The 26,836-nt window shown below is 36.5% G+C and overlaps 1 long non-coding RNA gene across 5 annotated transcripts in view; it reads right to left on the bottom strand.

Moving 5' to 3' along the window:
* Positions 1–2,979: 2,979 nt before the first annotated feature.
* The window catches only part of LOC111096804, a 140,992-nt gene continuing 117,135 nt past the window's right edge, over positions 2,980–26,836 (bottom strand). For all 5 annotated transcript variants that reach the window (XR_005362589.1, XR_005362588.1, XR_005362590.1 and 2 more), the window contains one exon: positions 2,980–3,482. This is a non-coding gene — a long non-coding RNA (uncharacterized LOC111096804). The remainder of the gene's footprint in view (positions 3,483–26,836) is intronic.

Here is a 26,836-nt window from a genome sequence, read left to right as displayed (position 1 = left end):
TCATTATAAAAATTTAATTTATACACATAATTTTAGGGAGTGAATTTATATCTTATATATACAACTGGCACTTCTGTAACCTCATATGACATTCAAAACCTCCTATTCCCACTCTGCAGTTAAGGAAGCTGGAACTCAGAAGGGAAATGACTCCTTAAGCCACAAGACTAATCATTGGGAGATCCAGGAATAGGACTTGGGTCTTCTGATTTCGGAAGTTTGGACCAAAAAGTACAGTGATATTAACATTGGGTTCACATAGAATATAAGGTTTATTTAGTAACTTTGAGAATGTCCAGAGCAATTTGATATTAATTTGTCATTAATTAATCAGGTTGATTCTGATTCTTTTACATAAAATGCTGGCCCTCACATTCTGTTGACTTGAAGTTAAATTCAGGCTTTCAGGGATCCCTGGGTGGCGCAGCGGTTTAGCGCCTGCCTTTGGCCCAGGGCGAGATCCTGGAGACCTGGGATCGAATCCCATGTCAGGCTCCCGGTGCATGAAGCCTGCTTCTCCCTCTGCTTATGTCTCTGCCTCTCTCTTCTCTCTGTGTGACTATCATTAAAAAAAAAAAAGAAAGAAGAAAGAAAGAAAGAAAGAAAGAAAGAAAGAAAGAAAGAAAGAAAGAAAGAAAGAAAGAAAGAAAGAAAGAAAGAAAAAGTTAAAAAAAAATTCAGGCTTTCAGCTTTAGTATTTAAGAGCCTTCATGCTGCCTACAACCTTCCCCACCTTATCTTCTACATTTTACTCCAATATGCTGAGCACTTTCCAAGCATGATATGTCATTTGATATTATACTACCTTTATTATGATCATATCTTTATCTCAAGACACCATCCAGTCTTTTCTGCTTATTGAATATTTTCCTACCCTCAAAAGCAGCTTAAATATCTCTTACTTGCACATAAGCCATCTCCAAAATCCTCTTCTTGGTGAAACCATTGTAGAGTATTGAGACTTTTATTAGAGAAATTCTTTTAATCTGTCCTGTACTATACCTCTTCTCTATATACTAAATTAAAAGTTACTTGAGAAGACAGAGTCTATCCTACATGTATTTTTATTCACCACCAGAAAATACACAATGGCATAGTATATCCATTTTTTTAAGATTTTATTTATTTATTCATGAGAGAGAGAGAGAGGGAGAGAGGCAGAGACACAGGCAGAGGGAGAAGCAGACTCCACACAGGGAGCCCGATGTGGGACTCGATCCCGGGTCTCCAGGAACACACCCTGGGCTGAAGACAGCGCCAAACCGCTGAGCCACCCAGGCTGCCCAGTATATCCTTTTAATAATCTTTTCATTGAATCTAGTAATTTACTCAAATAAATAGCAAATAAATCTTTAATGGGTTTCATAGACATGTAATTATCTTAATCAGTTTCTCTCTAATTCTTTTTTTAAGATTTTATTATTTATTTGAGAGAGAGGGCACAAGCAGGGGGAAGGGCAGAGGGAGAGGGAGAAGCAGATTCCCCATGGAGCAGGGAGCCCAACTCAGGGCTTGATCCCAGTACCTGATCAAGCAGGCTTGATCAAGACCAGAGCTGAAGGAGCCACTGAGACATCCCTTCCTTAAATTCTTCAAGTTAAATTTAAAAGGATAATCTTCTGATATAGGTTTTCCTATTTGAAGTTATAATTGTAAATAACATGGCATTTGATTCTATCATGATCATCATTATTACCATTATTGACAATGGTGGTGGTTAACGGCTTATTTTTGCAGCTTAAATATCCAAACAAGACATTTTCTATTGCTAGGATAAATCAACATCTTATCTACTTGCTGCTGTAGATTAGGCACAAATGACAGTGTCAGGATCAACCAGTACTCCTAATTTAATTCTTCATTTGCTATACAGTATTCCAGGTGTACTTCTGTTTCTGAGAGAGCCAAGAGGTTGTGAATTAGATCTGATAATCTCATTCTTTGCATGTACAGGCACGTTTGGTAACACAGCAAGAAGCAGCATAAATGAATCTATTGATCCTTTTCATAATTCTACTACAAACCTATTTAAAATCAGATTTATTAGATGTCAAGTGTAGCAGTTGTAGCAAGATCAGTGACATAATTAAGAAAACTGCTGAGTATTAGGATGAAAACTAAAGGGTTTGTTTTTTTTTTTTTACCTGATAAGGAGTAAGAAATGCTAGTTGAATACCAATAATTTGGTCATCCATGAAAGTACAAGTCACATTAATATTTAAGTCTCTTAACGGTCTTTAAACTCTGCCTTTTTGGCACTGAGACTCTCTGACAGCTTACATAGTAAAGTAGTCCCAAAGAACCCTCCCTTAAAAACTTTTTATTTAGATATGGCACTCACATTCTCTTCCATAATATATCACTCTGATTTTTCACTATCTTTCTAAATAAAATCTCATGTTAAGTATTTCCTCTGGGAGAATATACAAAGTACAGGAAACATCCCACTAAATTGATATTTATAAAGCCACCTCATTACGAAAGAAAAGTACTTGTTTATATGACCAAATTAGAGGCAAATCACATAGCCTTCCTTTTCTGTTTATATCAACCCAGCCAGCCGAGCCTGCAGAAATAAAAGTTAGTCTTCAATTACTTGCACCTAAACCATTCACTATTTTAGCTAATTCTAGTACGTTATAAGTTACTATACATTTCAATACATCTCCATGAGAATAGCTTTCACCTATTATTTAAATGTTTCTGCTTTTATTTACCAATAAGTCTCTTTAAGTCTTATTTACCAATAAGTCTCCCAATAAGTCTACCAATAAATGCATTACCTTTGCACTTAGGTATATCACATTCACAACTGTCAACCTAATATCTACAACACAAATCCCTTAAATCCTATGTGTACTCCAATTTCCTACTTTTCTGTGTCAGCCAACCCTCTGGAAAGAGCAATCCACACTTGCTACCTTGTCTATTTCCTCACTTCTCTTTTATTCACTTCTTACACTTCCCTTAAAACTGCTGTAATCATAGTGGTCACTCCTCACTTGGACTACCCAAAGAACACTTTGCACTCTCTGCTACATTATGCACCATTGACCCCTTGTTCCTTTCTTTTTTTTAAAGATTTTATTAATTTATTCATGAGAGATACAGACAGAGAAGCAGAGACATCGACAGAGCGAAGTAGGCTCCTCACAGGAAGCCCAACGCAGGACTTGATTCCCGGACCTGGGATCATGCCCTGAGCCAAAGGCAGACACTCAACCGCTGAGCCACAAGGCATCCCCCTTGTTCCTTTCTTAAAGTATCCACTTGCTTGGCTTCCATGCCCCTGCTCTTGTGCTTTTATTCCAGGTCAGTTCTTCCACTTTCTTTCACACTCTCAGATGTTCATCAATAGGATATAAAGAATTGGTTTATGATACTTCCAAGACCATCCTAAAAGGATTGGAATGTGCTCATCACCACCTCCTTGCCACCAGCTAGGTGTGATTTCTGGAGATGAATAAGCCATCTTGGTCCATCTGTTGAGGAAAGAGGATAAATAAGATAGAAGGGGATGTTAACAATAATGTAGCTTCTTGCCGGTCCTTGTATTAATCACATTATCTTATGATATTTTGACTTCTTATGATATCTTATGATCCAGGGTACTGGATGGCTGAGGAGACCACACCTCCCAAGGCTAACTAATTCCTAGAGAAAATAAACAACATGCTAATATGCATTTCATATGAAAACCAACCAATGCAGAGCCCACATCCCCAACTACACACCAAGCCAATTTTTCTCCTGCCCTAAATCAACCCAGGACCAGGTACCAGATAATTCAAATTAGCTGATTCTAAACTGTTAACCCAGCCCTGCTTTGCCTTCTCCACAGAAACCCCAAAAAGGCTGTGACCTATGCTTTCCTCTCACTTCTGCTCCCACCTCCTGACCAACTCTGGTGCTTCCATGTGGCCCTGAACATCATGCCAAGCCTCTCACCTCTATTGGAACTGCAAGTAACAATAAACTTTTCTTTCAATGGCATTGACCTCTCCCTGTCATCATTAAATCACCTTTGTAAATTAAGACCCCCATACAAATCAGCCCTGTACTCTTATCTCTGAACTTTATTAATATAAGAAGACATGTAAGGGCACTACCAGGTATTTATCCAAAGAATACAAAAATAGTAACTCAAAAGGATACATACACCCTGATGTATATAGCACCACTAACTACAATAGCAAATTATGAAAACAACCCAAATGTCCATCAAGTGACGAATAGATAAGGAAGATGTGGTGTGTGTGTGTGTATAAATGTTTAATGTTTAAATGTTTCTGCTTTTATTTACCAATAAGTCTCTATTATTTCTAAGTGCATTATATTATTATAATTATACACACACACACACACACACACACACACACACGGTGGAATATTACTCAGCCATAAAAAGAATGAAATCTTGCCATTTGCAACAACATGGATGGAGCTAAAGAGTACTATACTAAGTGAAATAAGTCAGAGAAAGGAAAATACCATATGATTTTACTCACATGTGAAAATTAAGAAACAAAATAAATGAGCAAAGGGAAAAAAATAAGAGAGAGAGAGAGAGAGAAACCAAGAAACAGACTCTTAACTCTAGACAATAAACTGATGCTTACCAGAAGGGAGGTGGGTGAGGGTGGGGGTTAAATTGGTGATGTGGACTAAGGAGTGAACTTGTCCTGATGAGCATCAGGTATTTTTATGGAAGTGTTGAATCACTATATTGTACACCTGAAACTAATATTACTAACTAATATTGTATGTTAACTAACTGGAATTTAAATAAAAACGTTTTAGAAAAGAAGACATAACCCCTATTCTATTTAAATCACTATTATTTTCAGTCAAATACTTAGCTAAATATTTACATATTCATATTTACAAATATTCTAATATAGACATATATCACCTGTACATTACTTCAAATGCAGCATGTTCAAATCTTGCTATTACTCTGTCCCCTCAAACTTGTTCTTACTCCTATTTTTTCTTTTAAGATAATATTAGCATAATGAAAGCATAGTAGTCCAAATCAGAAATCCAATAATTATCCCAGAATCCTCCCCCTTCATGACCAGATTCAATGAATATCCAAGGCTTTTGCATTTTACCAGCTCCTTACATATTTCTTGACTGTGTCACTACCCTGCTGCACCTATTAGCTACCTGTACCTAGCACTTCTTCCTCTACTAATAAATAATACTGAAAATAAAACACACATTATCTATTAGGGCCTAAGAGCCCCTTGCATCATTTATTCTTTTACAACTTTACCTTTTTTCTACTACTTTCTTCTCTCCTTACCCTTCAGGCACAATGTCCTCCTTTCTTTCTCCTAAAGATATTGACCTTATTCCCATCTCAGAGCCTTCGGATTGGCTGTTTACTCTGCTTAGAGGACTAATCCTTTCCCAAAGCCCTTCACATTATCCATCATGGTCAGACAGGGGAGAACATTTTCAGGGGCTTCGACTAACCCATCATTACTCCACAAACAAACATGTACAAGTCAGAAGTTCTTGCCAGTTGCTAATTATATCTATCTCATTACACATTCAAGATCCAAAGAAACAACTGCAAATGGATCCAGAGACCAGTAGAGTATGCTTTTGAAATGTGAAAATGTGAAATTGTGTTTTAGGTGCCCTAAGTATCAATGTCAGTTCATACTTCATTACCGGCAATCCTGTTTATTCATTGCAAAATCATCTTGGCAAATGGCATCAGGTCTTTTAATAAAGGATCAAAAGAGTATTTATTTTAGATATTTCTAACAACATTAAGGATTATTTTTCCAGAGCTCACCTGAAAGGAATGGGCTTGAGGTCCATGAACTTAGATTTGAAAATTGAATGAATTTTCCATTGCAGTAGTTGACACCAACTTCCCACTTGTCAGCTTTCTTGCTAAAAACTCCATGATTGATTAGCTAGTATCATAGCTCTCTGTAGTTCAAGGCACCTTTTTCTTCTTTCCAGCCTTATCACCTATTATGGCTGTTATGTTTACCTTTCCTTTTATAGTTATGTACCCCCACCTGGCTTCTACAATTTCATAAGACAGAGGAAGATGGAAATGGGGAGTAATTGTTTAATACATACAGTTTCAGTTTGGGTTGATGAAAATGTTTGGGAGATGGATAGTGGTAATTGTTGCACAGCAGTGTAAAGGTACTTAATGACACAGTTGTATACATTTAAACATATTTAAAATGATAAATTTCCCATGATGTATATTTTATCACAATAAAAAAGCAACAATCCAAAACTATAATCCTCATAATTATCCTGCTCCCATACCAATTACGTGCAACAACTATGTGGTACCAAGTGTACTTTCCTTTACCTTTATGTTCATTATCTGATACTTGCAACATTGAGTCCTCTCATGGTTGGTGTGTGTGTGTATGTGTGTGCAAAGCTTGCTTTTCCCCTGGGAATTGGTCATATTTTTCTCTAATTCTTTGTATTTTGAGTATTTTGGATTGCATTCTATATTTTATGAATTTTATCCTCCATAGGTTCTAGGTCCAATTATAATATTCTAGAGAATGGTGATATTTCTATCTTATTTTTATTTATTTGTTTGTTTTTAAGTAGGCTCCACACCCAACATGGAACCCAATGCAGGGCTTGAACTCACAACCCTGAGATCAACACCTGAGCTGAGATCGAGAGTCAGATGCTTAACTGACTGACTGAACTGACTGAAACATCAGTTTTTATTATATAAAAAATAAAATTTTTATTTTAGAAGACATTTAACCTGATACGGCTCATAACTTAAAGTATGTTTTACCCTCTGTTGGGGTAGTTCAAATTTCCATTTAGCTCTTTAGACCTTTGCTACATTGTTTTCAATCCATTCCATGGATGTGTTAGTCAGGAGACTTGTTGAGGTGTTCAAATTTCAGCTAAGCTCCTTAAACCTTGGTTTTAGTTTTTTTGTTGTGTCTCATGCATGGATTTTTCAGCGGTTAGTCAGAAACCAGTTCAAGTTAATACGTAGAATTAGAAGAACCCTCTTCTGGCTTTCTTTCTCTTACAATATTTTCCTCAAACTTCCTGACCAAATGAGGCTCCCTTTTCTGATTTCTCTGTCTAGAAAGATGAAATTTCTATCAGTTTTAGCAGTGTATGCCACTGCACAACTGCACAGATGGGGCCTGCCCTTGAGATAAAACTGTGAGAGGGAAAAAAAGTAGTAAAGCCCTCTCCCAAGCATTTGACTTCTCCAAGTCGTGATCCCCTTCCACAATCCTGTGCTTTAGTTTATTTTTCAGTTTTCATGTTGTCATTTGTTTATTTTGTTCTAAGTTTCTAAGTGTCATCAGGCTGTAGTGGGATACCACCACCATACCAGAATAGGATGCTCCTCCCACCTTTCTGTTTCTTTGTGGAAATGTCAGAAAGGCCTGGCCAAGAAACGAGAACCACTTTTGTTTTTTCAAACACAAGGACTTTAAGTATAAGTGGATTGGCTCCACAGGTGATGGAAGATCTGAGAAAATAAAGATATTGACAACAGCTAAAAACTGATGCCAACCCTGGGACTGGAAAGATGATAGAAAGAAATGTTACCAGATCCCAGATGTCAGGGCTCTCTGGTAAGAGCTAGAACATCAGAAGATGCACCACTGGGACTAAGGTGGGAGTAGTTCCACCAGGCTTGGAGCTACAGACAAGATTATTCACAGCCAGAGATGTTGCAAGAAGAGGCAGAGTGATTTGGAGCAGAATAACCTGGCTTATCCCATCCTTTCACCTTCCAATCTTCCACCAGTACCCCACATTGAACAAACCTCCCTGGAAGCCAGGGTGAAAGAGAGCCAGGGAAATGTGCTTTCTTAATAGAGAGAAAATCAGGAGAAGGTAGGAAAATAGATATGAATCAAACAAGTATTTGCTGGCACATGGAAGTATTCTGAAGTAAATCCCAGACATCTAACATTTTGCCTATAAGTACTGCTCTTGAAAATTTTAAAGTGTGCTCAAAAATGAAAGCCTACATAAAACGACAAATAGCATCAATTGTCTAAAAGTTTGACATTTGCCAGAACTGTAGGAATGGCTAGCATTTGAAATTATTAATTCCCAAAATATAATTCATGTCACATAACTCCAATTATTGGTATGAATGAGTAAAGAGCCAGCCACTGTCCTGTCCATATCTTGATTGAGATTATAAGACACAGATCAAAAACAGATGAACATAGGGGAAGGGAAGGAAAAATAAAATAAGACATAATCAGAAAGTAATACAAGCCATAAGGAATTCTTAACTATAGGAAACAAACTGAGCGTTGCTAGAGGCAAGATGTGGTAGGGGTGAGAGGGGCAATTGGGTGATGGTCATTAAGGAAGGCAAGTGGTGTAATGAGCACTGGGTATTATATGCAACTGATAAATCACTAAATTCTACCCCTGAAACTAATAATAACTATATGGGAACTAACTTGAACTTAAATAAAATCTAAAAAAAAAAGACAGATAAGAGTCAGGAATCAGGGGTCAAAATAAAGGAAACCCACACTTAGACACATGAGTGACATACTGAGTAAGATGAATAAGAAGCTTTCCTCTTTCTAACTGCAAACCCAGAAAACCTGAAAATCTAGGACATGCAGTTCACAAGGAGATGAGCCCCTACTTCTCCAACATTATAACACCAATTTCTGGCAGAGTGAGGGTTTTTTTCTCACCTATAAATCTTTAATAGCAAAATATTTCAGGAGAGCTGTCAATATGTGCTCTCTGGCATGCCTCAGATCTTTCTCTCTCAAGTAGAATGAACCTTGAATTCTTAGGGAAAAGAATTCAAAATAAAATTGGCAATAAAAAAATTTAAGACCCTTTGTTTTTAAGTCATACTCAACCTAGAATATTTTGTGGTTCTATTTTCATAAAGTATTATAATTCCTCTATTCATATTTTGTAACTATTTAAAATATAACCAATGTGCATCCAAAGCCATTTTTAAAAATCAGTTTGTGCATTGGTAATTTCAACTGGGAAACAATTTTTCTGAAAAAAATAAGACATGAAAATGGAAAATGACATGGAAGATTGTGTAGTTATTCTCTTTGTGTTCTCTTTATATCCTTGAATATAAATGTTATAAATCAGCCTTCAAGTGGGATCTTAGACTAATACTGTGTCAGAGTTAAGAGCCAAATGCTTTAACTCATTTACCTGTATAAGTATATTTTTTTATATCAAGTAAAACAAACACAGGAGTGAGCCACTATAATTTGTTAGGGAGGAGGATGAGAATAGGGTTTGACTCAGTTAAAAGTGGTTTATACAGAATATTTTGCTCTGGGGATAGAATTAGTTGATATAATTTTTAGGCCAGGTAACTGCTGCATAATTAAAGTTTCCAAATGGGTCAGTGGTTCTCAAACTCCCCCAGCCCGAGCAGAAGTAACAAAGCCCCCTGTGGTATACAATCTCATCAGCAGTCTCTGACTTGGCTGCACAGCTGTAGCATAATGAGAATTAGTTCTCCTTTAGCTCTAACTTTACGCTTTATCACAATTCAGCCCATCATGGGTGAGAAGTAGCAGTTTCTACTTAAAGAATATATTTTCCCTCAGATGCAAAAAAGCAGTCATAATGATCAAACTAAAAACAATGCATGCATCTCTTCTCACATTTTTTGTGGCACAGATACACCTGGGTAAGCATAAATACTGCAGAAAGCACTCAGCACTGACATTTTAACATTCCCAGGAAAATACGTGAACTTGCTTTAGTGCCTTCACAGAAATAGAACAGCCAATATCGTGCTTGCACAGGTGTAATTTGTCAATTTTATCACACATGGGAAACAGTACTGTCTACTGAAAAATATTCTCTTTAGATGTAAAGCTAACCAAAAATCAAACAAAAACAAAAACAAAAATGATTATGTTAATCACAGTTGAGAAAAGCAGTAAGGTCAATTATTAACTGCAGTTGCTCTAATAGATTTTTCCCCAACCACAGCCTGAAGAGGGAGGAGGTTGAAGGGGAGGAGCTGCCAAGGACATGGAAGGAGATGGAAGGAATGGAGGGAGGAGAGAATTACACCATGGATTCCTTTTCCTCATAAGCTTTGTTCTATTTGATCCTGACACTTCCTATGAACTAGATTTCACATGGGTCTCATATAGAAAATCACAAAAATTTATAACAGAATGTGTTTATGAAGCAGTCACCAAGTATGTATTTTGTGTAGATTAGTCAAACATGATATCATAAAAGAATCCATGTCAAATCTTTCCCAGATACTATTATAAAGTTTTTAATCATTGTTATCAGCATCAGTAAAATTTGATAAGCTCTCACTTGATTGATGGAACTTTAGATTTATCTTTGCTCCATGTCACTCTTTATAGAAATTCCCCCCATCTTGGAACACTACAGATGGTTTCACCTGGGAGCCAAATGAAGCCAAACTATCAAGCCAACCTACAGACCCTAGGTTATGTGGTTTGGATCCTGCACAAAATATTTAAATATACACTGTACTAAAAAAGAGATATGACTGGTTAATCAGTACATGTAAAATATACTAAATATCATTAGTCATCGGGGAAATAAAATTAAGATCATAATGAGATACCACTCTACACCTAGTTAAATGACTAGAATCAAAATAACAAACCATACCAAAGACTGGATGTGAGCTGCTGGGGCTTCCGTACACTGATAGTGGCAGTGAAAAATGGTATTAAACACTAAGGGAAAAAGAGAATTTGGTCAAAAATGAAACTTGTCTTATCAAGTGAAGCACTCTCATAAAGTGAAATCCAGTGATCCTGCCACTTGATCTTTTTTAACCTTTACCAAGGGAAGGGAAAACATATGTTTACAAAACATATAGAAACAACTAAAATGCCCACTGACATTTAATTGGAAAGAGAAAAACGGTGGTATATTCATAAATGAGAATACAATTTGGCAATAAAGGCAACAAAACCGATACACAAAATACATGGATCACAAAGATATGGGGAGTTGAAAGAAACCAGACAAGAGTCTACAGTGTATGATTCCACTTATATGAAATGCTTTTAAAAAGGCAAATTGAAACTACACTGTCAGGAAATAAATCAGCAGGTGCCATGGGCAAGGAAAGGGTTGGGGAACTAAATTAAATGCAAAAGAGCACGAAAGAAATTGGGTGGTGATTGAAATGTTTATCTTGATTGGATTTGTGGTCAATGTGTATACATTTGTTCAAATTCATCAAAATTGTGGGTTTATCTTGTATGGAAATTAGGCTAGCCTCCACAGGCCATGTTTTCAGAATCATACTGTATTTTTCTTCAATAATTTTGAGTATTCACTGCCATTTCTTGTGCAGTGAATTTTAGATATTCCATCCTCCGTAACACTCATAAAACACCCAGATAGGTGTCGTTACTTTTATCATCTAGAAGATGAACATATGGGGCTCAAAAAAAAAAAAATCAATAGATTAGCCTGAAATGATGTAGCCAGTAAGCTGCTGCAGTACGATTAATCATAATTCTCTCAGCACCATCATTCCCCCCATTATCTCCCTACAAACCCTTAGGCTATATTTTAACCACGATGTACAACATAGCATTAGTTTCTGTCTTATACTACTCTTTCATATTTTATTTTAAATGATATAAAAGCTCTCACCCATGACTTTCTTTGAAGCAGAAGAAATTAGTGCAATAATCTTTATCCTTTCTTATTACTTTTGTATTATCTCCTAATTATTGTTTCTAAACATTTATAACTGATAAAGTTACAATATAGGTTAAATCATTTTAATTCTCCATCAACTATTTGAAAATAAAATGCCTTTTGATTTGGTGCCAACTTAATTACCTATATGTTCCAAATAATATTTGGTCCCACTTGTTAAATAGGTTTAGATATATTGTTTTCTTTTGGTTTCTCAGAGGTGAATTCTTTATTATGTTCGTAATATTGAAAATACCCTTTCACAGACACACCAGAAGACTTATTTGATGTGGGCCAGATTCTTTTGTATGGTTTGCACATGGCTCCCATTGCATTTTATGTTTAGGACTACTAATCATTCATCTGAAACTTTTTAGTTGACTCTACCTACCGGTAAGTATCTGGTGATTCTTACTAACTCATTAAAACACTTTAAAATACCCCCATTTTATTAATTGTTTTATTCTACCAAAGGCCAGGTTTATTTATATTTTACTCTTCTTGTAAAAAACCTTATACCAAACACTCCTATTAAAAAAATCTCATAAAGTAACTGGTAAGTTTTAGCAACCTTTAAAAGGGCATAAAAAGTTAGTTAAGTGGCAATACTTGCACATCTGACAATTAATGAGTAGAAATCTCAATGTTCAACTCTAAAAGTGGTTCCCTTTCATTGTCTCTTTAGCAGGTTTTAAATAGCAAACTTGGTTCTTTACAAATATTTTCAGACTCAATATATCATCTTTATATAGTGAACTTAAAATAATTTTCATATTACAGATAAGTCACAGATAGCTGGTGTCTTTCAACAAATAATGTAGAGCCCTCACCTCAGGCAAAGATGATACCATTAATAGGAACAGTCCAACACTGTCAAATGCATAAATATTATTTTTGTATTTTGCCAACACAAGCCAGCAAGCAACTCAGCCCATATTTGTCTTAATTTTATTTCCTGAGGGAAAGCATGCTTCTCTTTAAAGGCTTTAATCTCAAGTGGTAGAATACAAAGAAGCTGGAGAGCTGAATTTCTGGAAAAACTGCTATAGCTTAGTCAGATTCCCAATTATGATGGTACCTCATAAGCCCTGTCCGTCTTTTACATCTTGGATGGTGGAGCACTTGGATGGTGCTGTCTTCATTCACCGAAGATGCTACAGAATCTGTGGGGTCAGCAAGTGTGTACATGGACAGCATATCCTAAGCAGGCAATTTTATCATGGTCTCTTTATCTGTGTCACTCATGAGGAATCACCTTACTCCTGCTTTGTGCCTTTTGGAAGCAGCATCTCTTAGAACATTAGCGTATCCTTGCTTGGTTTGAGATCTCACCTTAGCAGCTTCCAAAGGGGCCAGAGCAAAGTCAGTAAAAACTTTAGCACTGACAGAGGAAGCAAAATAAAATGGTATGCAGCAAACATACATATGATCTTTGAACATGCTTTTAAAAAAAAAACTTCAATGGCTTTTAATGTCAAATGTTCCAAGTCTCTGCTTAGAGTAGCCAATGAAAATGGGAGTCCACCCATCAGGCATATTCTTAACACTATCTTCTTAACCATAACTGAAAATCTATTGAATATGCCCTTACATGTCAGACAACTCACCTCCCTGTGGCATTTCGCTAAACTCAGATATGCAACAGGGAATTGTGTCATGGCACAATTTAAAACCCACCAAAGTGATTGAAACTTCATAGAACCATAATCACAAATATGTCCTCCCAGAATGTCAGAGGGCACATACCACCTGAGATAGCTAGCATCCACTTCCTCCCCCTGGCCGACTGTGGCTTGCAACTAACTTTATTTTACTTAGTGCTAGCATTGTCACCCTGGGACATACTATGGGTTGGTTTAGAGTGAGAATTGGACTTACATAACCTGATCTAATTACTTCCTCCTCCCCACTCTAACCCCATGCTTCCAGCCAGGATCTTCTCTTGCCCTGGACCAACCAAGGCTTGTCCCCAGTCTCCCAGACTTGCTCATCAGATAGTCTTCCCCACATTACTGCTTCTCTTCTAAGTCCCTCTCACTAAGTTCCAGATGCACAAATCTACTCAGCTCCTATCCTGTCACACATTTATCTCTTAACTGCATCTCACCTTTCCTACCCCATAACTACCTGTTATCCCTGCAACCACACCATAAGCTACTGGAGAGCAGGGGACTTCTCCTGTGTCTGTTCTGGGTGACCATTTGATAAATTAATACATGAAGACAAGCTGCCAGAAAATTATGACTACCTAACCTTATTTTTCTTTAAAAAATGATGTGATTAAATCTTGCCTAAAATAGTATTTTATTTTTTAAAGATTTTATTTATTTATTTATTTATTTATTTATTTATTTATTTATTTATTCATGAGAGACACAGAGAGAGAGGGAGAGGCAGAGACAAAGGCAGAGAGAGAAGCAGGCTCCATGCAGGGAGCCTGATGTGAAACTTGATCCCAGGACTCCAGAATCATGCCCTGGGCTGAAGGCAGCGCTAAACTACTGAGCCATCCAGGGATCCCCTAAAATAGTATTTTAAAAAGAGTTCACTAAAAAAAAAAAAAAAAAAAGTTCACTAAAAAAAAAAAAAAAAAAAAAAGAGTTCACTGTCTTAGAGTAACTGGATATTTTTGCCACTCTGCCTGTTACCTTAGTCTGGAACCAGTTGTAATATTGGCCTGGAAAATTAAGAGCCCAGTCCAGTATGCAGCATGTCTGCAAATCAATAGTAATTCACACTAGTAATGTTCTTATCCTCACCTTATACATCAATTTAAAAAGCCAGGTCTTTATTACCGCCACAGTATTTAACCACCTTTTCTGTTTCCATATCTGCCCTATTCAGCCTCCAACTCACTCCTGGAACTAAATTCCTGCTCCAAAATCTTCATGTCTAAATGAGGTCCCTGCTAAATATATCCAGGCTTTCAAGGCATTGTCTGCCACTTCTGTTTTAAGCCCAGTCACCTCTGGTCTGGTGTGTCAGCTATCTATTGATGTTTAGCACACATAACCCTCATAGCCAAGGGCTTACAACAACAATGTATTATGGCTCTTGAGTCTATGGGTTGGTTGGCCTCAGGTGGCTTGTTCTTCTGTTGGTCTCACCTGGTTACTTAAGCATCATTAATTATTGCTTACTTGACTGAGACTAGAGGTTCTAAAATACCCTCACTTTCACATCTGGGACCTTGGGGTCTTGGTTAGGGACCTCTCTCCACAAGTCCCATCATTCAGTAGTGTACCCACACTTTCCAATAATGGTGAAGTTCCAAGAGGGAATGAGAGCAGAAGCTGCAAGGCTTCTTACAGCCTAAGCTTTAGATCTTATACAATGTCATTTCTACTACTTTCTATTGTCTAAACCAAGTACTAAAGTTGGCCAGATTCAAAGTAGTAGACAAACTCTACCTCTAGCTCAGAAAAGCAACAATTTCACATTGCAAAGCCACATGTTCAGGAGTCCTTATTATAATGACCTTCTGCATCAGTTCTGTATGGCTACTCAGAAAATCTCAAGTTCTGCTGTCCCCCTTCTGACATGGGCACCTAACAAATAAATGCACTTACTCTCATCTCAGACTACTCATGAAAGAACAAGAGAATTAATAAAAAACATACAGTTTAGTCACAACTGACATTGGAAGGTAGGAAAAAGAACAGAATTGGCAAACAATGGACTCTCCTGCCTGCACTGCCCAAAAAACATTATTTCTCAGAGTTCAGGGTGGCTCCATAATTCAAGGGGAAACAACCCTTTATTGTAGGGGAATATCCTATGAAGTGCTTCAAGTATTTGGGAGCCTTTTGATCCCCTGGGTGACTAATGTTAAGTGACCAGGGTCAAGTGTGGCTGCAGAAGCCAGAATTGGCACAGAGAAGCCAGACAACTTACTTAGACTTCCTCTCATTAAAGGAGCTGAGTGGAGGTGCCACCTTAAAGCTTGTTGTATTTTATCCAGCCCAACTCATCAAGGCTTACAAGACAACTAGAATTTAGAAAAGAATTCCTGCTTATATAATAAGCAGGTGGCCAGGACAACTCATAGGTGATATCTCCTACAAAGGTGATGTGGTAAACAAAGCACAGCAAAAAGCCAATGAAAAAACTACAAATATGTCATAATCAAGAGAACCAGAAGAAAGTGTGAGAACTCAAGATTTTTAGGTTTGTGTGTTTGTGCAAGTAAAATATAGTGTGGTACCTCAGAAAAGCCGCAAATGACTAGATTTTAGTTCCTTCCTGGTTTATGGTCTAATCATGAATATATTAAACCACTTGTGTCCTCTACACTTTAGAACTAGTACTTTTAACCAGCCCATAAGTCTCCCTAACTTGTGCTATTTTAAAAAGAAATGTATCCACAATAATTGTATAGTTTCTAAAATTAATTATATCCTAAAGCAAGGGAATTATTATAAATGAATCTATATTGCTTTCCTCTAATATCATCTCTGAGTTAAAATTAGTTGATATACTAATGGGTATTAAAAGTAAATTTTCAGAAGCATTTTTGGAGCTGGTGTCTGGCTCAAACATTTATATTCCCTTTCAGGAAAGGAAGCTATGAAGAAGAAAAATAAAATCCTTTTAAGATAAGTTTCATTGAATTGATGCATTAAGAACAAGTGCTAATGAATCAATCATTTTATGTATGTAAAATATAAAAATATAAAAATCATATGAAACATTAATTTAGTTGGTTTTGGTAAGGTTCTATGTTGCCCTTGTCATGGAAACACAGAATCTGAGATTCTTTCTTAATATGCATAAATGAGCAACAACAAAAATATCAAAAGGTTAAAATTTTAGAAGGGAAAAAATACAACCTACATGGATTTACAAAATGGAGCCATCTTGAGGGGGAAAAGTTTACTTTGTTAAGGGTAGAAAGATTCAGTAAAGTTTTCTCAACCATGACTAATAAAATGAATGAACCAGACAATTTTGATACAATCATTCGTTGGATTTCATTTACTTTTCTGGGAAGGAGGTAGGAGTTTGCCTATAAGCAATGTCCAAGACATTCTCATTAGACCTAACAATGGTAAATAATTGTGTCCCCATCTTGGGACCACTCAAATATATAAATCAGTTAATAACAGACATAAAGACACTCATTGACAATAATACGATGATAGGAGACTTTACAACCCCTCTCATAGAAATAGATCATCTAAGCAGAAAATCAACAAGGAAACAATAGCTTGAATGACACACTGGACCAGATGGACTTCACAGATATATTTAAAACATTTCATCCTAAAGCAGCAAAATACACATTCTTTTCTAGTTCACATGGAACATTCTCCAGAACAGATCACATAATGAGTCATAAATCAGGCCTCAATCAATAGAAAAATATGGTGATCGTATTTCAGACCACAATCCTATGAAACTTGAACTCAACCACAAGAAAATTTTGAAAACACCACAAATACATGGAGGTTAAAGAATATCCCACTAAAAATGAATGAGTTAGGGGCACCAGGGATGCTCAGTTGGTTGAGTGTCTGACTTCAGTTGGTCCTGGGACCAAGCCCTCCATTAGGCTCAGTCTGTTTGTCCCTCTCACTCTGCCCGCTCCCCCACTCATGCTCTCTCTCTATCTCTCTCTCTCAAATAAATAAATAATTTTTTTAAAAAGAGAGAGTGACAGGGTTAACCAGGAAATTAAAGAAGAAATAAAAATAATGCATGGAAACAAATGAAAATGAAAACACAACAGTCCAAAACTTTTGGGATGCAGCAAAAGCATTTATAAGAAAGTACATAGTGATACAGGTGTATCTTAAGAAGCAAGATAAGTCTCAAATATACAACCTAACTTTACACCTGAAGGAGCTGAAAAAATAACAGCAAATAAAGCCTAAATCCAGCGGAAGAAGGGAAACACTAAAGAGTAGAGCAGAAATCAATGATATAGAAACCAACAAACAAAAAACCAGGTGAACATACCAATGAAATTAGAAGCTGGTTCTTTGAAAGAATTAGTAAAATTGATAAACCCCTGCCCAGACTTATCAAAAAGAAAAGAGAAAGGACCCAAATAAATAAAATCACTAACGAAAGAAGAGAGATCACAGCCAACACCGCAAAAATATAAATAATTAGAGAAGAATATTATGAGCAATTATATGCCAACAAATTGGGCAATCTGGAATAAATGGATAAATTCCTAGAAACATATGAACTACCAAAATTGAAACAGGAAGAAATAAAAAGTTTGAACAGACTCAAAACCAGAAATTGAATTAGTAATCAAAAATCTCCCAACAAACAAAAGTCCAGGGCCAGATGATTTCCCAGAGGAATTCTCAGTCAGTTATTTATTTATTTGTTTGTTTGTTTATTTATTTATTTTAAAGATTTTATTTATTTATTCATGAGACACAGAGAGAGAGACAGAGACATAGGCAGAGGGAGAAGCAGGCTCCACACAGGAAGCCCGATGTGGGACTCGATCCTGGAACTCCGGGATCATGCCCTGAGCCAAAGGCAGATGCTCAACCACTGAGCCATCAGGTGTCTCTCTACCAGATATTTAAAGAAGAGTGACTATCTATCCTTCTCAAACTGTTCCAAAAAACAGAAATGGATGGAAAACCTCCAAACTCACCCAATGAGGCCAGGTATGACCTCAATTCCAAAACCAGACAAAGACCCCACTAAAATGGAGAATTATAGACCAGTATTCCTGGTGAACATGGATGCAAAAATTCTCAACAAGATACCAGCAAATTGAATTCAACAGTACATTAAAAGGAATATTCATCATGATCAAGAGGGATTATTCCCAGGCCACAAAGGTGGTTCAATATTCAAAAACTGGGATCCCTGGGTGGCACAGCAGCTTGGCGCCTGCCTTTGGCCCAGGGCGTGATCCTGGAGACCCCGGATCGAGTCCCACGTCGGGCTCCCGGTGCATGGAGCCTGCTTCTCCCTCTGCCTGTGTCTCTGCCTCTCTCTCTCTCTGTGTGACTATCATAAATAAAAAAAAAAATAAAAAATTAAAAAAAATATTCAAAAACCAATCAACATGATACACCACATTAGTAAAAGAAAGGATAAGATCTACATGATCCTCTCAATAGATGCAGAAAAATATTTGACAAAATTGCATCCATTCTTGATGAAAACGCTCAAGAAAGTAGGAATTGAAGGAACATATGCAACATTATAAAGGCCTTAAAAAAAAGATCCATAGCTAATATCACCCTTACTGGGGAAAAACAGAGAGCTTTTCCTCTACAGTCAGAAACAGGACAAGGATGCCCACTCTCACCACTGTTGTTCAACATAGTACTGGAAGTCCTAGCCTCAGAAATCAGACAACAAAAAGAAATAAAAAGCATCCAAATCAGCAAGGAAGACATCAAACTATCACTTTTCACAGACTACATGATACTCTATGTAGAATACCTGAAATATTCCACCATAAAATTACTAGAACTGAAACATGAATTCAGCAGTCACATGATATAAAATCAATGTACAGAAATCTATAGCATTTCTATACACCAATAATGAAGCAGCACAAAGAGAAAGCAAGGAATTGATACCATTTACAATTGCACCAAAAACCGTAAGATACCTAGGAATAAACCTAAGATTCTGTTTCCTGAAAACTATAGAACATTTATGAAAAATACTAAAAGAGACACCATAATGGAAAAACATTCTATGCTCATGGGTTGGAAGAACAAATATTGTTAAAATGTCTATACTACCCAAAGCAATCTATGCATGAAATGCAATTCTGATCTAAATACCAACAGTATTTTCCACAGAGCTAGAATAAACAATCCTAAAATTTGTATGGAACCAGAAAAGACCCTGAACAGCCAAAGTCACACTGAAAAAGAAAAGCAAAGCTAGAAGCATCACAATTCTGGAATTCAAGTTATATTACAAAGCTGCAATCATCAACCCCAGGACAGTATGGAACTGGGGCACCTGGGTGGCTCAGCCAGTTAACCGTCTGCCTTTAGCTGGGGTTGTGATATTGGGGTCCTGGGATTGAGCCCCACATTGGGCTGCCTGCTCAGTGGGGAGTCTGCTTCTCCCTCTTCCGTTCTCCCTTGCTTGTGCTCTCTCTCTCAAATAAATAAGTAAAATCTTTAAAAAAGAAAAATATAGTATTGTACTAGCACAAAAACAGATACATAGATCAATGGAACTGAATAGAGAACCCAGAAATAACTATATAGTCAACTAATTGGCAAAGTAAGAAAGAATATCCAATGGAAAAAAGACAGGCTCTTCAACAAATGGTGCTGGGAAAACTGGACATGCAGAACAATGAAACTGGACTACTTTCTTATACCATTCACAAAAATAAATTCAAAATGAATGCAAGACTTAAATGTAAGACAATAAACCATCAAAATTCTGGAGGAGAAGAAGGCAACAACCTTTTTGACCTTGGACACAGCAAATTCTTACTAGACATATCTCTGGAGACAAGGAAAAGAAAAGCAAAAATGAACTATTGGGATTTGATCAAGATAATAAAACAAAAAACAAAAAACTTCTGCACAGCAAAGGAAACAGTCAATAAAACCAAAAAGCAGCCTATGGAATGGAAGAAGATATTTGCAAATAACATACCAGATAAAGGGCTGACATCCAAAATACATAAAGAACATATCGAACTCAACACCTAAAGAACAAATAATCCAGTTAAGAAGTGGGCAAAAGATAGGAACAGACATTTTTGCAAAGGAGACATACAGATGGCCAACAGACATATGAAAAGATGCTCCACATCATTCATCAGGGAAATATAAATCAAAATCATATGAGATACCAAACTCACACCAGTCAGAATGGCTAAAATTAACAACACAGGAAACAACAGATGCTGGCAAGGATGTGGAAAAAGGTGGGAATGAAAACTGGTACAGGCTCTCTGGAAAACTTTGGATGTTTCTCAAAAAGTTAAAAACAGAGCTACAATATGACCCAACAATTACACTACTAGGTATTTATCCAAAGGATACAAACATAGTGATTGAAGGGGCACATGCCCCCCAGTGTTTATAGAAGCAAGGTCCATTAACAGCCAAAATATAGAAAGAGCTCAGGTGTCCATCAATAGATGAATGGTTAAAGAAGATGTGGTGTGTTTATATATAATGGAATATTACTCAGCCATCAAAAAGAATGAAACCTTGCCATTTGCAACAACACGAATTGAACTAGAGAATATTATGCTAAGCAAAATAAGTCAGTCAGAGAAAGATAAATATATCAATTCACTCATATGTGGAATTTAAACAAAATAGATGAACATAGGGGAAAGGGAAGGAAAAATAAAATAAGAAAATTGAGAGGGAGATAAACTGTAAGACTCTTAACTATAAGAAACAAACTAAGGGTTTCTTGGAGGGGAGAGGGACGAGGGAAGGGATAACTGGGTGATGGGCATTAAGGAGGGCACCTGATGTAATGAGCACTAGATCTTATACACAACTGATGAATCACTAAATTCTACCTCTGAAACTAATTAAAAAAAATAGTATAAGCCAAGAGAAAAAAGCTAGTTGTAAAAGAAATTTGCAATAACAACATGTACTGGGGAATTAAAAGTCTGGAAGGCACAGTCTATGTGAGTACAGAGTACTTTTGACAAAAGGAACTGAATTACAAAGCAAATTCAGCTTCTAGATGAGGATTGTAATAAAACATGTATGACCATACCCCACGCTTCTGCTCACTTCTCATGAGCAAAAGTCAATTCCATGGCCACATTAAGTGATCAAATTGGCTAGGAGAAGTAAACTGTGAATGGGCAGTAATTTACTCAGCTCTAAGTCAAAGTTCTAAGACAGAGAAAGGACAAAGTGGGTATTAGGAGGCAGCTAGCAGTCTCTGCCATGTTCCTATTCCACAGCTCTTCTTGAAAGATTCACCTCCTTGACTCCTCAAATGTAGTCATAACTTCATGCAAATAGAGCCCACACTGATTTGGGAAACGTCTCCCACATTATAATATTTAGCTGTATGTCTTCTAAAGTAGGCATTATTCTTACCTTCCAGCCTTACTAATAAGAACCAGAGGTTGAGAGAATCATAACTGGCAACAGTCAGGACACACATGAATTTATTTTTGATCTTGTTTTTCCTTTGTTTCACTCTAGATGCAACTTGTTCACCATTACACCACAACTTTTTTTTTTTTTTTTTTACACCACAACTTTAGATTACCCTTCTATCATCTGGTAAGATAATTCTCAGGACAAGTAAAATCATGATACATATTGACAAAGACTCTCTCCTTGAGCAAATAAATTGAACACCTCTGAGCCCTCTTCCTAACTAAGTCTGATTCTTGGGCCTTGTCCTCAAGTCTGCCTGGCTCTCTTGTGGCAAAACCATACTAAGTCAGCTTAGAGAGAATCCTCCTACCCATGATATCCTATCACCTATAACATCCTATCGAATCCCTCATCCCACACCATCCTCCAAGTAGTATCTGGTCACCCTAGCTTGTCTTTAGCAAGAATCTTGATAGGCCAGTTTAACAAGAATTCTCCCTACTATCCTGGATGTCTCTCCTCTTCATAATTCTCTATCCACTGACCCCTCTCAACCTGTTCCTTGGCTATAAATCCCTGCTTTTCCTTGCTTTTGAGTTGTGCCCCATCTCTCTCTCCTATTATGATAGCTTTGACACCTACTGCTTTAATAAGTGTCAGAATAATTTTGTCTTTAACAACATACAAATATAAACATAAATATATGTTAAGGACTGTTTTTACTCATATGATACAAGGCAGATGATATAACAGGTTCAAAGGGAACATGAAACAGCACAAATTTATATAAAGGAATATTAGGATGAATTGCAAATGAAGACAAAACTGATTTTTCTATAGTCAGGAGGGCCAATTAAAATCACAGGACAGCATTTATATATATCTACCAGTTTCTAGAACTTATGAAGAGTTACAAAATAGCTCAGTGAACAGGACTAGAATCTGATTCTAGGGGAGTGTGTGCTACAGATAACGCATAGTCTTCCAATGAAACACAAATTATTTATCAACACATCTAACTACAGAAAACTCCTGATTTAGTTCATGAGCTTAGGTTTATGTATTCATATATTATTCCTTCAGATAAATCATTCTATTTTATGGGTTCTCCTTCCTATACTGATAATCTCAAATATATATATTTCCATCCCCTATATATCTCATCCAAGATATTTTTGATGTTATGCCATGTTGACCCTGTAAATACAAGGCATCTATATTTAAAAGCTCAAACATAATGTCAGACTTCAAGTATGTAAAATGAATGCCTCTATGCATCCCATGAAATATGTACTTTTCAATATATCACCTCTGTTATTACTATTCCAGTAACCCAGAATTAATGTCTTAGGATCATTTTAAATCTTCTAATTTGTGTTTCATATCTAATAGTATTTAAGTCCTGTTTATTTTTCTAACAAAATGTTTCTTAGATTCCAACTTTTCACTCCCTTTTATGACTCACCTCATCCTAAATTGCCTCCTAATCTTTCCTTCCTCATTTCTATCCCCTGTTAGTCTAATATGTGGCTACCAAATCAATGTCTGTAAGTTCACTTTTAGTGTGTACCACAGATATTCTTGTGTATACCACATACAAAATTAAATAGGTATGGCAGTTGTATTTTTCAAAGATGGCTTGTAACAATATCTCCATATGCTCTTATTACTACATGATATTCTCTTGTGATTGCCCCCAACCAACAGAGTGCAGTAGAAGTGACACTATTAACATCAAAGGCTTGGTCTTAAAAGGTGATATAGCTTCCATCAGACTGTCTCTCTTGGGATGCTTGCTCTTAGAACTCATCCTCCAGGCTGTAAGAAAACCAAGCTACATAGAGAGGCCACATGAACGTATTCTGGCAAACAGCCACAGCTGAGCTCCTATCTACTAACCAGCATTAACTAGGAGACATGTGGGTGAGAAAGTCTCCAAGATGACCCAAGTCCCAACCCCATCTGAGAGCCACGAGATAAAAGAACCCAAAAATGAAATAATTGTTACCTTTAACTTCTTCTGCACATTTTTCCAGAAGTACATTTTTACAGTTAAAAAAAAAAAAACATTGGTTTAACATTTAGATTATATAACTTTGAAAACATTTGACATACTTATACTTTCTTATAAGAAATAATTCAAATATTTTAATAATATTCAATTCAAACAACTGTAACAACTCTAACAATTGAATATCTGTAAAATTGCCTAATAGTTCTTAGGCCTAATTTGAAATTAATATGCTGAGGGGACTCATGAATATCACTTAAAAAGTTACACAAATAGGTAAACTAAGTAAACAATAGAATTCAAAGATTTCAATTATTCAATGCCTTAAGACCAAGATAAAGGTTAAACCTGGTGGAGTTCAAAGAAGGAAACTCTTATATATAAGCCGATAGTTCTCTCCATGAGCAAATAGAAGAGGCACCTTACATGAAACTTGCAGTAAAGTTTACAATAAAATGGGCAAGTTTAGACCTCTGAATAAAAGTACACAAGTAGAAAACAATAAAGTTCCAAGTGTTATTGAGAACAGAATGAAAAGACTCCTAAAATCATTATTTTTCACTCACTCTAATACAAACTTCATCAGACCAAACATCTAATAGTTACCTGGAGTAATATGTTGATATAAAAAAGAAGACTTTGAATAGATGACTGGTCAGCATTCTTAAGCTATTTATATACTCTGTTCAAATTGTAGGGGAAATGTAGGAATGGAGAGAAAATCTGGTTTCTATGTAGTTTTCTTAGTGAATTTCATTGATGAAAAATTTTCAGAGCAATAATCTGGAATCTAGGGATAAGCAGGGCTGACTCAGCAAAAGTGCTATTGTAAACAATTTTTCAAGGCCATTCAACAAACAAAGCTTCCTTCCTATTGGCACTCTGATCTCCACTTTGGGGAATTCCTTGTGTTGTGTAGTCCAGTCAGTGCTTACCAGGAAGGCCTCATCCATATTCTGGCAGCAGCAGTGGACCAGACTCTTACAGTGGTGGGGCTCAGCAACAGTGTCACTCCTCTCCCTTGTTCCTAGCAATTTCTAAAGCTGAGCCTCTGGCTTCTCTTCCATTCAGTGAGCCTTTCATATCCTTCCAGTAATTCACCTTTTATTTAGGTAAATGAATCCATTTCTACTGCGTCTAACCAAGAGAAAAACAGATACCCATCCCAAGAATAGCTCTGACTTTCGATCTCCAAATAGCCCATAATACATAATACCCATGCTAAAACATTTTATTCTGTTTTCAAAATTGCCAAAGCACTGATGAAAGCCATCCTGAATGATTTAGGTCCTACCTGCACAAAAAGGAATTGGAACCTTTTTTACATGAATTTATTCTGTGATCTGAGATCAACTATAGAAAAAGTTCATTTCTAAAATAGAAAACTCGGGATCCCTGGGTGGCACAGCAGTTTGGCGCCTGCCTTTGGCCCAGGGCGCGATCCTGGAGACTCGGGATCGAATCCTACGTCGGGCTCCCGGTGCATGGAGCCTGCTTCTCCCTCTGCCTATGTCTTTGCCTCTCTCTCTCTCTTTCTCACTCTCTCTCTCTGTGTGACTATCATAAAATACATAAAAATTTTTAAAAAATTTAAAGAAAAGATATAAAATAAAATGGAAAACTCCACCTCACACCAGTGAGAATGGGGAAAATTAACAAGGCAGGAAACCACAAATGTTGGAGAGGATGTGGAGAAAAGGAAACCCCCTTACACTGTTGGTGGGAATGTGAACTGGTGCAGCCACTCTGGAAAACTGTGTGGAGGTTCCTCAAAGAGTTAAAAATAGACCTGCCCTACAACCCAGCAATTGCACTGTTGGGGATTTACCCCAAAGATACAGATGAAGTGAAACGCCGGGACACCTGCACCCCGATGTTTCTAGCAGCAATGTCCACAATAGCCAAACTGTGGAAGGAGCCTCGGTGTCCAACGAAAGATGAGTGGATAAAGAAGATGTGGTTTATGTATACAATGGAATATTACTCAGCTATTAGAAACGAGAAATACCCACCATTTGCTTCAACGTGGATGGAACTGGAGGGTATTATGCTGAGTGAAGTAAGTCAATCGGAGAAGGACAAACATTATATGTTCTCATTCATTTGGGGAAGATAAATAATAGTGAAAGGGAATATAAGGGAAGGGAGAAGAAATGTGTGGGAAATATCAGAAAGGGAGACAGAACATAAAGACTCCTAACTCTGGGAAAGGAACTAGGGGTGGTGGAAGGGGAGGAGGGTGGGGGGTGGGGGTGAATGAGTGACGGGCACTGAGGGGGGCGCTTGACGGGATGAACACTGGGTGTTATTCTGTATGTTGGTAAATTGAACACCAATAAAAAATAAATTTATTAAAAAAATAAAAAATAAAAATAAAATAAAATGGGAAAACTGCTTTGCAATAACAGTATCACAAAGGGAAGACTGACATATTTGGCTACCAAAACATTTATAAAATATTTGAAAACGAAAAAAATAGAATACCAAAGAAAACCAATTTGGGAAAGTACTTAAGTAAGTACAACAAAGTATTAGCACTTATACAAAATAATTTATGTAAATGCCCCAAGAACACCAAGATCCCAGAGACAATTCACGTAAGAGGGAATACAAAAATTCCCAAAATTTTGAATACTCAGTCTCAGCTTGATATAATCAAAGAAATGAAAATTAAAGCATGATTAATATATAATTTTATATATGTTATAATGAAAAAAATTAAAGTATTAACACGAAATTTTGATGATGTGGTAAAACTAATACATTTATAAATAATTATAAAATTTTAATATTGTGTCTTTGATTATTTTTGGCTACAAAATGATAATAAGTTTCAAAAGTCATAAAATATTCATAAGTAATTAATTCAGCAGAGAAAGAATAACTATCCAAGCAGAAATATTCATACAGCATTTATCAAAAATAGTAAAAAAAAAATAAATCAGTAAAAGATAAGATGGAAAGAAATGGTCAAGTAAATCACAGTGAAATATCTAACAAAATACTATTCAGTTCTTGACAATAATAATTGTAGAAACACTAAAAATAATATAAGAATTTTTAAAAATATAAAATTATA

This window comes from Canis lupus, chromosome 7, assembly GCF_011100685.1.
Source record: "Canis lupus familiaris isolate Mischka breed German Shepherd chromosome 7, alternate assembly UU_Cfam_GSD_1.0, whole genome shotgun sequence".
In the NCBI taxonomy this organism is placed as follows: Eukaryota; Metazoa; Chordata; class Mammalia; order Carnivora; family Canidae; genus Canis; species Canis lupus.
Note: the sequence above shows the minus strand (reverse complement) of the source record. Positions and strands in the feature narration are given on the sequence as shown.